Raw genomic sequence first — 15,766 nt, forward strand, 5'->3', positions numbered from 1 at the left:
AAATAGGCTTAAACACCTAGAGAATTAGGATTTAAAATAAAAAATAAAAATGGGCAAACAGCCCCGGAACATTTGATCTTGCCCTAGATGGGAATGAATTAAGTAGATTAGCGAAGTAGCAACTGTCTCTCCCCCCCCCCCGCCTTCCTTTACAGATCTTCCATTCTATAAAGAGAAAAGGGCTTTCAGCCTCAAGGGTAAGGAAGAAGACTATTCATTTGTAGGCGTGGGAGAAGGACGGAGGACATGACAAAATAATTTATGAGGACAGATTGTTAACTCATAGGCTCTCCGGAGTCTAATGGCTGCCCTTGCTCCTCATGAAAGATTTGTTACACTTGCCATCCCGAGACTGCCTTTGTCCATTCTCCTCTTGGCTGAAATGTGCAATTGCACAGGACGCTGTGTCTTTAACTTGCACACGCAAATGCAAACATTACTGGTGCCTTCCGTATAGAAGATGAATAGGCGGGCTACCTACCCAACCCTTGTTCTATGTGGCGGAGCAGTTCGGTGAAGTCATGTTAATGGGAATTTGGAGCTCTCTGCTTCCTATAAATTTCATTCTGGTCTCCGGGGATCTCTCTCCAAAGTACTAGGAAGCAATTCTGTGACCATTACTTCTAAGTAAGGAAGCTCTAACTCTCTTGAGATGAAGGCATCCTGGAAAAGAGGTGAAGAAGGCCCCACTCGAGTCATAGATCTCTGGCCTAATACATGTTAGAATGTCAAATTATTAGTGCAGATTAATTCAAAAGGATGAAGGTGGGCTCCCTCGAAGAACAGATGGTGCTCACTCTGGGTACTTTCTGGCTTCGACATTTTAAAGATTTATTCTAGCGTTATGTATTCTCGGTGCAGGCACTGGATTCACCTGGAAATGTAACCAGAAACATCTCTAACGTAGGGGAACAAATTGACATAGTTGCCCTTTGCCTTTTGAGTATTGTGCATTGGTTTGCAAATGCAGAACATCAGCATAGGTAGGAAAAATATCTGTCATTTCCCATGAAAACAGAATCCCAGCATAACAGATGGATCCAGTGGTTCAGTTGTGGAGATTTGGGGGCATGCTAGCTGAAACAGATCTTTCATCCGTGGCGCAGCTGTACCAGAGGATTTGTCTTGCTGTGTTCTTGAACATAGTTTGCAGTGTTTTCTAAAAAGAAAAAGAAAACCCCCTGAAATACCGGTGAATGAAATAAAAATTAAGCTTCCTATTATAAGGAGCTAATCATTATGTGACTTGAAAGGAACCCTTTGTTGTAAAGGACTTCAGCCTCAGAAAAATATGTTTTGGATCTTTTTCAGACATCCATGGTGGAGTCCGAAGAAGACTCCAGTATCAAACTTTATTTCGGTCACAGACCAGCATATGAAGAAGACTTCAGTGAGGGTGGAGGAAGTGCTGAAGAGAGTGGAGGCACAGTGGGGCTTTGTTAAGGCTGCTCAGCCTCCCCGCCTAGCAGCTGATGTGCGGGGTAGTGCAGCCTCCACTTTTCCACACATCCTCCATCCTGCCTACAAAGCTTCAACTCTAGTTGAAGAGTTATGTGTAGAGACAGCTGGTGAGGAAGAAAAAACGGGCGTTTAGAGGCCTTTTAGAGGGTGCGCCCCACTTACGTGATTTTCGCATATGCTTTTGGGGACTCAGAACATACCCCTGTGTTAAGGGGGGGGGCGTGGGATGCTTGTACACAACAAGCTTGCAACTTGTTGACTAGTATTTTCACAGCAGCCTGGACTAAACCAGAAACCTGTAAAGTAGCTCTGTAAATTTATTGTAAAAATGTATTGTTTTTAAATCATTGAAAAGGATATGATGATGTTGAATTGCATTGGGTAATAGATTTAATCAAAGAAGTGCATTTTGCTTCCCATGTTGCAATCTAAAATGGTTCGCAGTGAATGTATTGTTCAAATTCCTGGAAAAAGTGATATCTGTGGAAACAGAGCACTTTTTGATTCACGTTAATTTCTTGTCTGTTTTTTTGTAACTGTGGAAGTTCATTGCAGGTAGTGTCTGAGTTGCTTAAAGAAGCCTCATTTGTTAAAGGACACTAAATAGGCTGGATGCCGTGACGCAGGGCCCAGATGTAGGCTCAAGTCAAATAATACTTGGCAATATTATGGTCTGTATTATGACTTAAAGCTACTTGCCTGCTTTCAAGTTGTCTGCTCAGAACTCTCATCAGCTTTGAACAATGCAGGCTATTAGCCCTAACTATGTATCTTAATCTACCCATCATGCCAAACCATAATTGGTGCAAATCATGGTGTTGCAAATCCACCGAACCATGGTTATTGATTCTGGTTTGGCCATTTGTGATCCATGGCTTTTCCATTCTGACAGCCCATTAAACCATAGACCTACTTAATCATGCTAATGAGAGTTGAGCCATATATCAGCTGGCCACAACAGAGGCTGCCCTCATCACCTTTCCTCATTATCCTGCATGCAGTTAGTAGCAGTTTTTTGTTTTGTTTTGATAAAGGCTAGAAATATCAGAAGCATTGCCTTGTGGCAGGCGTGAGCTGCTGGAGGGAGCGCATCCAGAGATAAGATAAGGTTATCGGTTAAATGCAGCTTTTTTTCTTCTCAGTTGAATGTGGTTTGAATGGTCAAGGTCACTCATGGTTAACAAAGGGATGCATTAAATGAATGGGATGTGTTCACAGAAGAGCAGTGATAGTCTGCAAAGCATATAACGTATATCTATCAGGGTGTTCCCATCACTTTCTCTAGCTTCTTGTGTTTTACTATCCGCTCTCTTGCTTGAGTTATATTACTATTATTTGTTAATTGAGAAATGCTTGCTTTGTGTAGTTATGTATCCATGTTGAAGGGAGAGGGTTTTTCTTCAAGAGCCATTGCAATGATCTATATCACTATCAACCCAGCAAAGCACTGGAGGGATGACTTTGCAAATCATGGGTTTGTAAATCCATCGAAACCATGGTTATTGATTCTGTTTTGGCCACTTGTGATACACTGCTTTTCCATTGCGGTATCATATTAAACCATCCCACCCACCCCTTTGCAAACCACCCTTCCCCAACACCTGATCAATCCCCCTCCCTTGACACTCCCCCCCTCACCATAATTTTCCAAACTGCTGTGTGAAGCACCTCGCCCCTCTGTTAAACAGCTTGCCAGAGCCACCTGTCACCTGTGCTGCTGCTTCACTTGCCTGCCTGCTGCCCCTCACACTGCAACTGGCGTGCCGCACCAATAAGCAGTCACACCAACCACAGCATGATGACAGCCTTAGGTTTTTATGTATATAGGAAGATAGTGTGTATCTCCACAGATACGCACCCACCCACCTCCAAATAAATACACTTTGCACCGGTGGTGGGCAGAGCCGTAGGTAGGTGATCTTGTGCCCCTGGCAAGAACCGTCCAGATTGCACCCCCTAGCCACAGACAAATTAGTTCTTCTTTCCGCTTCTCCAACCCCTCCTTCAATTCACCCTCTAGTAAAACCTTTTATTATGAGGCAATAATCAATATTTTTATTTATAGACATATTTATGGAAATATTTTAGCTGATTTTGCCCCCCCCCCTTGCCTGCGCCCCTGGCAGGGGCCCACCTCGCCACCCCCTAGCTACGGCCCTGGTGATGGGGAACAGCTAAATACTTACTGTGTGCCTTATGTGTAGTACCATCTATTACTTTTCTTCGTTTTTTTCATATTTGTATATCATGTATTTAGTATCCTCTGTCATTATGTTTCAAGCTGATTGATTTGTGACACCAAACCTCTTTTGTAATCTCCTCTCCAGTCAGGCCTCTTTCCTGTTCTTCCCACCCAATTCTAATTGTGTGTGACTTAGTGAGAAGAGACACAATTCCACTGAGTCATCTGAGGAGATGGGGTGGGACGGGATTTGTGTACAAACTCACAGACTTGTTCCCTGGTGTGATTTTTCTTGTCCTCCTTTGCTCTTTGCAAGGGAGGAGAAAGGCTGGGAATTTGCTTTTCTTTAACCAGGTGGAAAATAAAAGCAACTGGTGAGAGGGGCGTGGAACGCCTTATTGAACTCAAAGTATCTGGCTGACTAGAACCCCATTAGGAAGTGAAAATATGCGGCAACGTTTTGTGGCAGGGTCTGACATGCCCTGTATATCACCTACACAGGGTCAATTCATTTTATTCCTATAATAACACTGGGAAATTTGGTGGGGCAAACAGCAGTGAAACTTAATGGCTTGACTGGAATTTGAACCCAAGTCAAAATCCATCATACCATCTGGGACACCACACCATAAGGTTGCACACTGAATTCTTACGCAGTGACTGGGTTAGGGCAGCAGTCTTCAGTCTTCTCAGACCTGGGACTCACCTTTAGTCCAAACAAGCATTTTGGGGACCCACTTCTTATTTTTTTCACCATAGAGTTAGTTACACAGTGGTTTTGCTGTGGTAGATTGAGGTTTTTGCAAACCCGAGTTCTGTTTCTGCATATCTTGCATCTCAAAGCATGCATGCGTTTGAGGAGAAATGGTGTACTTGCAGAAATACTCAATGCTGCAGAATCAGTTAACAAGTCCAGTTTTTATTTTTTTAATGGTTTTATTGCTGTAAACCACTTTGATATATATTTTTTATACTAGTATTTTTCTAAACAAATTAATGCACCGAGGTCTATCTTATATCTGCTCATCTCTGTGGTTACAAATTTGCAATGCGTTTGATAAACAATAACTTCATTCTTCTTCTTATTATTATTAATAGCCATTTTCACTGTGTGCAGGTTAGAAAGTTAGATGCTGGAGTTCTTCATTGTAGATTGTATATATATTGGTAGATTTTCCCAAGTCTTCATTTCTAAGGTGGAAAATTCCTAGTGTTTCTCCTCCCCCCCCCCCATGTGTGTGGTTTTGTGTGGTTGAAAGAGAAGACATTTTATCTGTAAAGCAAAACTCTTGGTTGTGGTAGAGAGAATTAACTTACATGTTCAAAACAAAACAAATTCCTTCCAGTAGCACCTTAAAGACCAACTAAGTCAGTTCTTGGTATGAGCTTTCGTGTGCATGCACACTTCTTCAGATACCTGAAGAAGTGAAGAAGAAGTGTGCATGCACACGAAAGCTCATACCAAGAACTGACTTAGTTGGTCTTTAAGGTGCTACTGGAAGGAATTTGTTTTGTTTTGACTATGGCAGACCAACACGGCTACCTATCTGTAACTTACATGTTGTTATTGTTGTGATAGCTGGCTTGTGTGGCCTCTCCTGCAAGCAAACTATATAACCCCAGAAAGCCTTCTCGATTCAACATGAGGGAGAAGATTAAGGCCGGCCAACTTCTAGCTTGCAGCCGTGCAGCAGATGGTCCTCAGCAAGGCTGCATCCTGCTCGCCTTTGTAACTTCTCTTTCATTAAGCCATCTGCACTTAGCACAGCGCCCATCTCCTTGTGGCTCAGAGATTTCCTAATGCTTTTTTTCCCTGACCAGTGTGTGCCAGCAGAAGGGATTAGCTGCTAGTGCTCATTCATTCATGGGTGGAAAAATACATTGGGGTGTTTTTTTTAAAAAAAAACTTGATTTTATTTATTTCAGATCTTTGTAAGCCTCTTTTCAAGACTTCCCAACCTAACTCACATTAATAACAAGCATGTCATTGCATTAAAGAACTAACATGAAAACATACAATTCGGATTGCAACAAAACAGCCCGTTTCAATATGCCCAATACAGTAAAGTTCAGTAAATTAATCCAGAATGCGACAGCTAGACTGGTGACCGGGAGTCACTGCCAGGACCATATAACAACAATCCTAAAGGATCTTTATTGCCTCCCAGTGCATTTTGAAACACAATTCAAAGTGTTGGTGCTGACCTTTAAAGCCCTAAATGGCCTTAGCCCAATATACCTGAAGGAACATCTATCTCCACTCCTATCGTTCAGTCCGGACACTGAGGTCCTCCTGTGAGGGTCTTCTGCTGGTTTCCTCGGTGCAAGAAGTGAAGTTACAGGGAACCAGGCAGAGGGCCTTCTTGGTAGTGACACTGAGAACTGAAGGAACCCACTGTACAGTATTTCTCTCAGAAGGGAATTGCATGGGGTTGGAGCCGTTACTGAGAAGGCCCCATCTCTAGTTCTCATCAGCCCAATTGATCTTAAAAGTGGGCGCTTGAGTAAGGCCTCTGAAATGGATCTTAAAACACAGGCACTTTAGTATAAGGCAAATTAAACAGGGCTGCCACATTTAAAGAAATGTTAATCAGTAAATCATATTTTAGTTGGTTGGTTTATTGACATCTATATGTATAGGTAAGAGCAATCTTTCTTGGGCTAGAGTCTATAGGATTGTATGTTGTCCTGTTGTTCTGCTTGAGCACGTGTACCACAGGAAACTCCCCCTCTTTTCATCCTTACAACCCTTGAAATCTCTCCAAAGCATTGGAGGGACTCCTCTGGAGCAGCTTTAGGGGGACACACAGGGAGAGGAAATTTCACAGAGAGCAGAAACATCACTCATGCAGTGTTGAGTGCAACCCATACTTGGGTTTTTAGGTGTACATTTGTGGCAGCTACCACATTAATGATGCAACCTTCCTTTCTCATGTTTATTCCCTGACACTTTGCTTCCCCACTCAATAGTGCGAATCATTTTTAAATTTATGAAGTTAAAAAAAAATGGAATAGTATCTGGGTGGTGACTAAACTGGATTGCTGTTTTTTTTTTTTAATTCTCAAAAAAAGTCAAATTACAATATCACAATAGAGCTTTTTCTTTTTTCGGTATTTATAGATTGCAATTTTTTCTTTAGCACACTTAACTTCTGTGGCCCAGTTTTTAGAATTTACAGCACAAGCAAACACACATTTTATTTAGAAAGGCTTTTCACACAACTTTAAAATATCTCCATTCTCTCAGTTTCCAATGTTAAGGGTGTGACTATTGTTGTTTACATAGCCAAATCAGGAAGGAACCAAACAAGAAAAATGTTGGTAGACTCCCCACTCCCCCTCATCTTGAAACCTTTATCTCCATTGCACTTTGCACAACCATGCTAATGTCAAGTGAGACCCCAGGTCATGTGCATGAAACTGCTGTTAAGTTAATATCTACACTACTGTCATGATCACACACTAGCTCCTCAGGAAATAAAACACTGAAAACTACTGCCGGCTTGTTTTTCAAAAGCGGAAGGAACCACCATTTTGGGTTATGTATATCAAATTTCGACTTTCCAATTGGTTGCAGCAAGCAAACGTGAGACACAGTTCACCTTATAGTCTTTGCAGTTGTCGTTTTTTCTTTCTTTAGGGGATTGTACGAAAACTGCTGTGTTTTTTAGTACAGTGGTACCTCGGGTTACATACGCTTCAGGTTACATACACTTCAGGTTACAGACTCTGTTAACCCAGAAATATTACCTCGGGTTAAGAACTTTGCTTCAGGATGAGAACAGAAATCGTGCAGCAGTGGCAGCAGGAGGCCCCATTAGCTAAAGTGGTGCTTCAGGTTAAGAACAGTTTCAGGTTAAGAACAGACCTCCAGAACAAATTAAGTTCTTAACCTGAGGTACCACTGTAGAGCTGGAGAAGATCTACTCTGTGCTTTTCGAAAGGGTCCATCAAGCAATAATTGCTTTTAAAGTGGATTTGAATACTTGAGCTGTAGTACTGTGTCTAAAATGACATCTGGGAATAGACTTAACATCTGGAAACTGCACCTCTAGACGAATGCTTTTTGTGATACGAATTCAGTCAAGTGGCAACCTTAATCACTCACCGTACCTTAATTCACTAATATTTAGAATGAGGCTTTCCTACTGGAAGCAGTTCGTGGAAAAAGGATCGGATTTCAGGCTAGCCAAATGCTTTATAGGTACATGCGATATTAGTTAGGAAGTATTATAAATTAAGCAGATGCCATCATCAGCTTGCTTTTCCATGGTGGCTCTCTGTGATTAACCACCTTGAAAACACATCTAGGATTGTCTCGTGGTAAGGATAGAAAGGACGTATGAGGAACGACAATCTTCCGGCGTCATGCAGACAAACGCATCTTGCAGCATTAGCTTTTGTGGGCTAGAGTCCACATTGTCAGATGCATAAAGTGGCTAGGTATGTATACCCTGTTGAAACAGCAGTAGCAAGTAAGGTCTGGGAAGTGCACATCTTCCACCATCCTCCTTCTCCCAAACCCTTGTAATTCCCCCTTATTTTTTCTGGTTCTTTTCTGATGTATCAATGTTCACTTAGTCGGCGGCCTTGAAGACCTGTTGTGAGTCAGAAGTATATAAATACAGTGGTACCTTGGGTTACATATGCTTTAGGTTACAGACTCTGCTAACCCAGAAATAGTACCTTGGGTTAAGAACTTTGCATCAGGATGAGAACAGAAATCGTGCTCCGGCGGCGCAGCGGCAGCGGGAGGCCCCATTAGCTAAAGTGGTGCTTCAGGTTAAGAACAGTTTCAAGTTAAGAACGGACCTCCGGAACGAATTAAATTCTTAACCCCAGGTAACACTGTATTTTAAATTAAATTTACAAACCGCATGCGAGAGAGACATGTATTTACAAAATTAGACCAAAAGGCTAATGATTGCTGTCTGTTGCAATGGATGTGTCACCCTCTCTGGCTTAGTTCAGATGTAACACCAAATATTGGCTTGGGGTTAAGAGAAGTGAGCATAGTGAGCTTGTGTGCTCCCTCTTCCAGGAGACTGGAAACTTTCTGCTTGTGTCTTGGATTTGTGTTAAAATGTGTTTAACTGTAGTTTGAAAACAGGCCAGCTTCTTAACCTATGGTTTTAACTTGTTTCAGTAAACATTACTTAATAATAAGCATAGGTTATCTGGATTCATATGTCATGATGCATGTGGTTAATCCAAAATGGAGCTGAAAGCTTCCAGGCTCCTTTTGGCTGCACAAAAAGGGTGTGTGCATGCATACACAAGTCTAAGACATGTTTGTAATTCTGAACCATAGTTTAGTGTTCCACCATCCAAACAAGGCGTCTGTGTAGAGCACAAACAAAAACAAGATCCATTTAACTTTCTGCTCTCCGCTGCTGAGGATGTGTTTGAAAAGGTTTAAATGCTTCCTCATTGGAAATGTTCCACCCATACATTAACAATAAAGTATGATGAACTTTGAAAAATCGTTTTCCATAATCCTAAGTGCAACCTCTATTGCTAAAAACTTACTGTGAAAAAAAACCTGGGCATATCCTTATACTCAGCATGGGCCAGGAATTCAAAAATGGACTCTATGCATGCAATTTGTGTACTCCCAGTGTTTACAGACCTCCATATACACCAGTCTCCGTCATCATGCCTTCCAAGCCTTTGCATTCTTGTTGAGCAGTGCCAAATTTTCTCCTGAAAGGCTTATGTTGAATGCGGATTAGTTAACAAATTGAGGCTAATCTTTCAGTGCTTGCAGCTAACTGATTTGTACATTGCTGTCCCTGTAGGGGAGCTGCTTCTCCGAGGGGTTGGGTCCTATGCTGCACTTGACAAAGAACTAGATGGGTTGGTCAAATGTGCCACCAGCCCTCACAGAAAGGGTATATTCCCAAGGCCATTATTTTGCTGAAGCTAAGCAGGTTTGGTTTGTACCAGGATGGGTGGCCACCTGGGAATCACTTGTGCACTCCTCAGGTTCCAAGGCAGAAGAAAGGAGAGACATGAGCAGACCAAGTGATTTGTGCATAACATGGCAAACTTTTATTTCATATGCCAATTAGATTGACTTGCAGCACCACCCATATTCATCAGCTTTGAAAATATGGATGTCATTCAAAAAAACATTCATGGAAGTATTTCTTTTGTCCATCCATGTAATATAAAGCCTTGCTTGACATTTGTTTGGGTTTCTCTACACAGGATGCCTGGAACACACACACACACACACACACACACACACACACACGAGAATGACTATTAATGAGATCAGGTTATTAATTCTGTAACCAAGATGGATTAAAAACAAGAATTAGAATTATATATATTTGTAAAACACACAAGAACTACAGATATTCGATCTTCATTATTTCTTTATATTTCTTTTTTTGATGATTTGTATTTCCTTCATACATATAAACAAAAAGATTCAAAAGAAAAAGAAAGCCATGCTAGAAAATAGAAGAAAATAAATAAGGGGTGATGCTAGCATGTGAGGTAAATGTATCTTTTGCCCATTTCATGATGTTTCCATATTTTATTTTATTTTATTTTTAAATAGCAATGTAGAATCCCATGTCTTGTGTGAGGCAAGGACTTATTTCCTCCCTACTTTTGGGGGCTGGTGGCAGATCTACGATGCATCCTGCTACAGTTTTCATTGCCATTTGTTATGGGACTAAGGACTGCCCGATTCACTTTATCCCTTCTCAGTCTCTGAGGTCTTCGGGGCGAGGGGGCCACAGTTCTCCATGGCTCAGATGCAAAGCTTGTGCGTTCAGTATTATGGTCCCTTGCAGTTCGGGTCAGATAGGCTCCCTTCTCCGGTTGAACTTCTGCGATCTTTTGATCACAATCTTTTATTGTATTGAGTTACTTGTACACTTCTTAGGGATGATTGTGATTAAGCAATATATACATTGTTGAAAAAATCAATAAAATAGGTGGTGGTAGTGGTTGATTTGTAAGCTGCTCAGAGTATATTTTGGAAGGGGTACCATACAATATTTAGAAGAGAACATGTAAAAAATGAGAATGGAATATAGATGATGTCTCCTAGTCTTGTCTTTGAAGTCTTGGATATAATTTAATAGATAATTGGCTTGTGTTATGTTATTACTGTTTATTTACTGCTTAATGTGGTATGAATTATATTGCTTTTTTAATTCTAGAGATTGCAGATGGAAAATAAAATTAAAGGAAGGGCTTCTGTACAGAACCTACATTAAAGCAGAAGCATTTTTATCTTGACCTTTTTAAAGTGATTTATCATTTGTACTTTGAAGAAAAAATTACTGAAATGAAGGTGGAGGAAAAAGAATCCAAAACTTCTAGCTAATGTTGCTTGAAACGTTTGAAAGGTTATGCTGAGGGCATTTGACTTTCTGTGTACTTACTGCCAAATACCTTTTATATTGACTACATTTAAAGCTTTTTCCATATATTATGGACAGCCTTTAAAATTATTTTTAAAATAATGTTGGCAGTTGCTGACCTTTTCAGGAGGTTAGTAGAGAATAAAATGTCAAGTGTACACAAGGTATTGATGAAACATCTTCAGAAATTTAGCTGATAGAGACAAGGCTTTAGATCTGGCTCTCATTTTCAATTGAGTCATAGAAGAAGAGGACAGTTTTTCCCCTCTTAATTCCAATCTTGTACACTTATCTATACATTCTGTCAGCAATTTCCATCCATATATACGGTATTCTGAGCAGAGGTACAGCATGACCCACAAGGATTTATTAAAACCTTACAAAACTTAGCTATGATTACAAAGATTTTCACAGTTGAACAATATCTTGGCTCTTTTTAATGCAGATTTTAATTTTGTACTATCCTCAGTGCTTTCAAACAATAGGTGCCAGATATTCCTGAAGTTAAGCCTGCCATTGGTTATCATTTACTCCCTGGGTGAGCACCTTGTTCAGCCTGAGGGGTGCTTTCTCTTCTGGGCAAATGTAAAAGGGCCCACTGGCAAGAGGTGAAATGGGCCAGAGGCAAATTGGGGAAAAATGTTCAATTTCACCTTTGGATATTAGGCTAGTTTCTACACACCTGTCTTTGTTAGGGAATCTTTCTGCCAGAAACAAGTAGAAGTTTCTGGAAGGTTCCAGAGTTTTCCTTTATATGGCACTCTGAGCTTAATTAGCATCAGCTGAAAGTGTCAATAAAAAGACCACTCTGCTTCGTTTTTGCAGATGTCTGTCCGAAGGGTACTGTCTGTAAAATCTGCTGAAGGACTGTTCGTGTAATTTACTACGCGGGGAAGATAAGAGAGACTTTGAAAGTGTGATGTTAATTGCTGTTCATTTTAACAGTTGAGAAATACCTTTGCTACTGTAATGCTTGTACCCGGTCAGGGAATAAAATCTCTTGACTGAGACTTCACAGAGTTTGTGAGTCATCTTTAAACAACTTCTGTTTTTGTCCACTGCTTCTGAGAGAGAACGAAAACTCTGCTAAATTAGTTGAATGCAGTTTATCAAGGTCTCATCACACAAGTATCTGCACAGCGAAAGTGTGATGGGTGGTGACCTGCTCTAATAGTCTTCACACACTGCCCTCCATCCTGGGAAGCAAGAGGCATTATCGGAGTTCAATGACTTATTCCAACCAGTCAAAAACACATGATGTGAAGCAGGGCAATTGAGGGTTGTGGCCAGCCCTACAATGAGGTCTGGAGAACTGCATTCGGCTCCATCCCTCCACAGCAGAATATCCTGTTTGTGTTTGGTGTTTGCTCACCTGCCCATCAAGTCATCCCAGCTCCTCCAACTTTGGAAGCATCACCAACGTGAGTTATTGCGTCGACGTCTGAGGGAGTATCTTATTTTAATCCCGATGGGTGTGAATACTGTGGTTGGTGAGCAATGTCCCAGTTAGTCACGCAGCACAATCCTCATCCAGTTTCTTCAAAAGTCAGTCTTACTGGTTTAACTAGGACTAAGGTTATTAAGGATTATAGTTCTAGATGTGGCTGGAATGACGTGCTAAGCCAAACCTTGGTTTAGTGAGACTGTGCTATACATTTAAAGCAGTACCATGCCACTTTAAACAGTCAAACTCAGCCAAGGTTTGGCTTAGTGTGTCATCTGAACTAGGACTCATGTTTAAGCTCTTTCCTAAGCACCAGTTGTAACCAATAACAAAGCCTGACTACAGTGAGGAGAGAGCTTAACTACAAATCTCAGTTTGAACAACATGCTGATTCAAACCAGGCAGGAGAAAAGCAGCTGTAAACTCCTCTCTGGAAGCCTTAGCATCTTAGTTTAGCGTCTTCTCCAAACCAGTACATACTCCCGTGAATAACTCTATTGGAGAGAATCCTTTATTAGAAGATAATAATAATAATAATAATAATAATAATAATTTATACCCCACCCCATCTGGCCGGGCTTCCTCAGCCACTTTGGGCGGCTTCCAACAAAATATTAAAATACCGTAATGCATCAAACATTAAAAGCTTCCCTAAACAGGGCAGATCTTCTGGCAAGAAACCTGGCTTTTATTTATGTGTTGGACCTGTGAAGAGAAAGAGGAAGAGTTGCTGAACCTTTGGGACTTCATAGCTCATCTGATCCATGTTGCAGTATCTTGGGTTCACTCCCTTCACTAATAAACATGCTGTGTCAAACTGTTTTGTGTTGCGTGAGAGCAGGTCCAGCTATAGTTTGGAAGCCTTCTCTAGTCTGTTCCTTTGTTCTCTTCCCTCATCCTGCTGTGCCCCAACTGGGAGAAGTGGTTTGCAGAACTACTTGTGTGTTTACTTGTGTGGACTTTGGAGATTTGATGTCACTCCAGTCTCTTACATCATTCTAACCCGTTGCTTTTGATCAGCAGGCTGGAATTGGAAAAATGAGGTAGACAAGCAGTTTTACTTACCTGTTTTATGTTTCCAGAAGCTATAATCATGGTATAGAATCAAAAGTGTGACCCAGTTGGAGTGCCTTTATAGGTTCATGCACTTGCCTCCTTTGGGCTCCTTCCCCTTCTTTCCTGAACCAGTGCAGCCTCATAGTGGTTGCCAGTGTTTTCAGACCAGGGGGCACATTTTGGTGAGAGAGCTGGAAGCATTGGTCACAAGATGGCTGCCATGGGGATGTGATATAACACAAGAGAGAGTACAATCATGGTGGAGCTTTTCTCATAATTGCATCTCCATTCGAGTAAACTTTTGAATTTCTGAAACCGTGTTTGTGCAGCAGGTGGTACGGAGCTAGATTAACCAGTAGTCTGCATGTCCCAGGTAGAGAAGCATGGGAGTTCTTCTGTGGGGGTTTTTTATTAGAAACCACAATCCTACTTTCAACCCATACTTTGGCAGCTAGTATCGTGGAATTTGAACCAGGCTTGTCATTTCCTAGGCCACAGAGGGGACTTAGTGTTTGAACACTGGAATTTGGCCTTCCTCATGCTTGGTGGTGATGAAGTCTCTGTGAATCCATTTTTTATTGTTCTTTGTGGTTTGGATGTGGAGGATCATGTCTCATGGGTTTTGTTCTTCTGTGATGAGAGCCCAATGGTGTTTGTCTCCGGAGTCATGCTACTTGCAGCTAAAGGTGTCCCAGAGGCGAGGTAGGTAGAGGAGAGTGTTAAAAAAGTGCATTTCACTGTGACTTCTTTTTGCCAGCTTGCTTTTCAAACCACGGGGAATTTGGTCATGAACATGAACAGGTCTAGAAAAAAAGCATAAGTGCAGTGGGTATCAGTTGCTCATTTTAAAGAGCAGCTTCTGTTTTCTAGTGACATCTGTATCTGTATATATTAATTTTCATGCATTTTTGGCCATTGCTGAACTCTGAAACAATATACTCAGTGTTGGCCTTGTGGAAATGTAGTTTGTTAATGGATATAGTAACTAAAATGAAATATATACTAAACATTACCTCAGAGTTTGAAGACACAGCTTAAGTGCAGTGCGGAAACATGAGCCTTTGGCAAGGCTCCTGGAAAAGTTCGTAACCCTGCGATTTGGCAAGCTTTCAGGATCCTACCTGGGCCAAATGGTTCGAGGAGAGCTACATGGAAAGCAGAACCGTGTGTGTGTGTGTGTGTGTGTGTGTGTGTGTGTGTGTGTCACAAATTGTCTACAAATATTCTGAGTGTAACTCAGTTTTGCTCTTGAAGTGGCTTGATTTTATAAAACTGATGAGGCTATGTTGTTACTAATTCAATAAATTTCTAGGAATGACACTAGGTTTTGGTAAAATGTTTTGTTTTGGGGTGGGAAGGGAGCCCTGACGTTTTCTGAGCAGAATAAATGAACAAGCTCACACAGTAACTCAACTTTGGAATTGGTTGCAGTCATGACCTTAGGATCTTGACCTGCTGAGAGCCAGAGGGCCCTGTTCCTGCTTCTCTCCACCTGGCCTGGGGTGGGGCCTGACAGGCCTTATAAGGACTGCTGCTCCTGCTGCCGCCCAGCAAGGACAGGGGTATTTTGGGAAAAGTTTTGTCAGGAATTTTTGCTGTTATTGATATTAATTTTTGTATCTTTATTTTTATGTGGAAATTGTTCAGTTTGGTTATGTAGTTTTGATGTGTTTTATTTATTTTTATGACTACTTTGTTATGTTTGTAACTATGTAAATCTTTTCATATTGTAAGCTGCCTTAAGTATTGCTTTAACTGTGGAAGGGCAGCATACAGTAGGATGATGATGATAAATTTCTCCAAGAGCAAATAGGGCTTTGAAGGTTGCCACTAAGGTAAATTGCGGCTTTGCTTTTGGTGATAAACAAAATAATTTTTGAGGCAGAGGAAGCTGCCTTGTATTAAGTCAGATCATTAGTCCATCTATCTCAGCACTGTTGACGCTGCCTGATGGCGGGTTTCAGGCAGGGGTCTTTAGACATCAGAGGGTGGATGTCAGATGTTCTACATGCAAAATGTGTAGTGCATGGGTAGGCAAACTAAGGCCTGGGGGCCGGATCCGGCCCAATCGCCTTCTAAATCTGGCTCATGGATGGTCTGGGAATCAGCGTGTTTTTACATGAGTAGAATGTGTGCTTTTATTTAAAATGCATCCCTGGGTTATTTGTGGGGCATAGGAATTAGTTCACTTTTAAAAATCAAAATATAGCCTGGCCCCCCACAAGGTCTGAGGGACAGTGG

At 41.3% G+C, this 15,766-nt stretch overlaps 1 protein-coding gene across 3 annotated transcripts in view; it reads left to right on the top strand.

The window, feature by feature from the left end:
* TSPAN5 (tetraspanin 5) overlaps nt 1-15,766 on the top strand; it is a 90,692-nt gene that overhangs the window by 37,342 nt on the left and 37,584 nt on the right. The window lies entirely within an intron of this gene.

This window comes from Podarcis erhardii (assembly GCF_964252035.2).
Source record: "Podarcis erhardii genome assembly, chromosome: 9".
Lineage (NCBI taxonomy): Eukaryota > Metazoa > Chordata > Lepidosauria > Squamata > Lacertidae > Podarcis > Podarcis erhardii.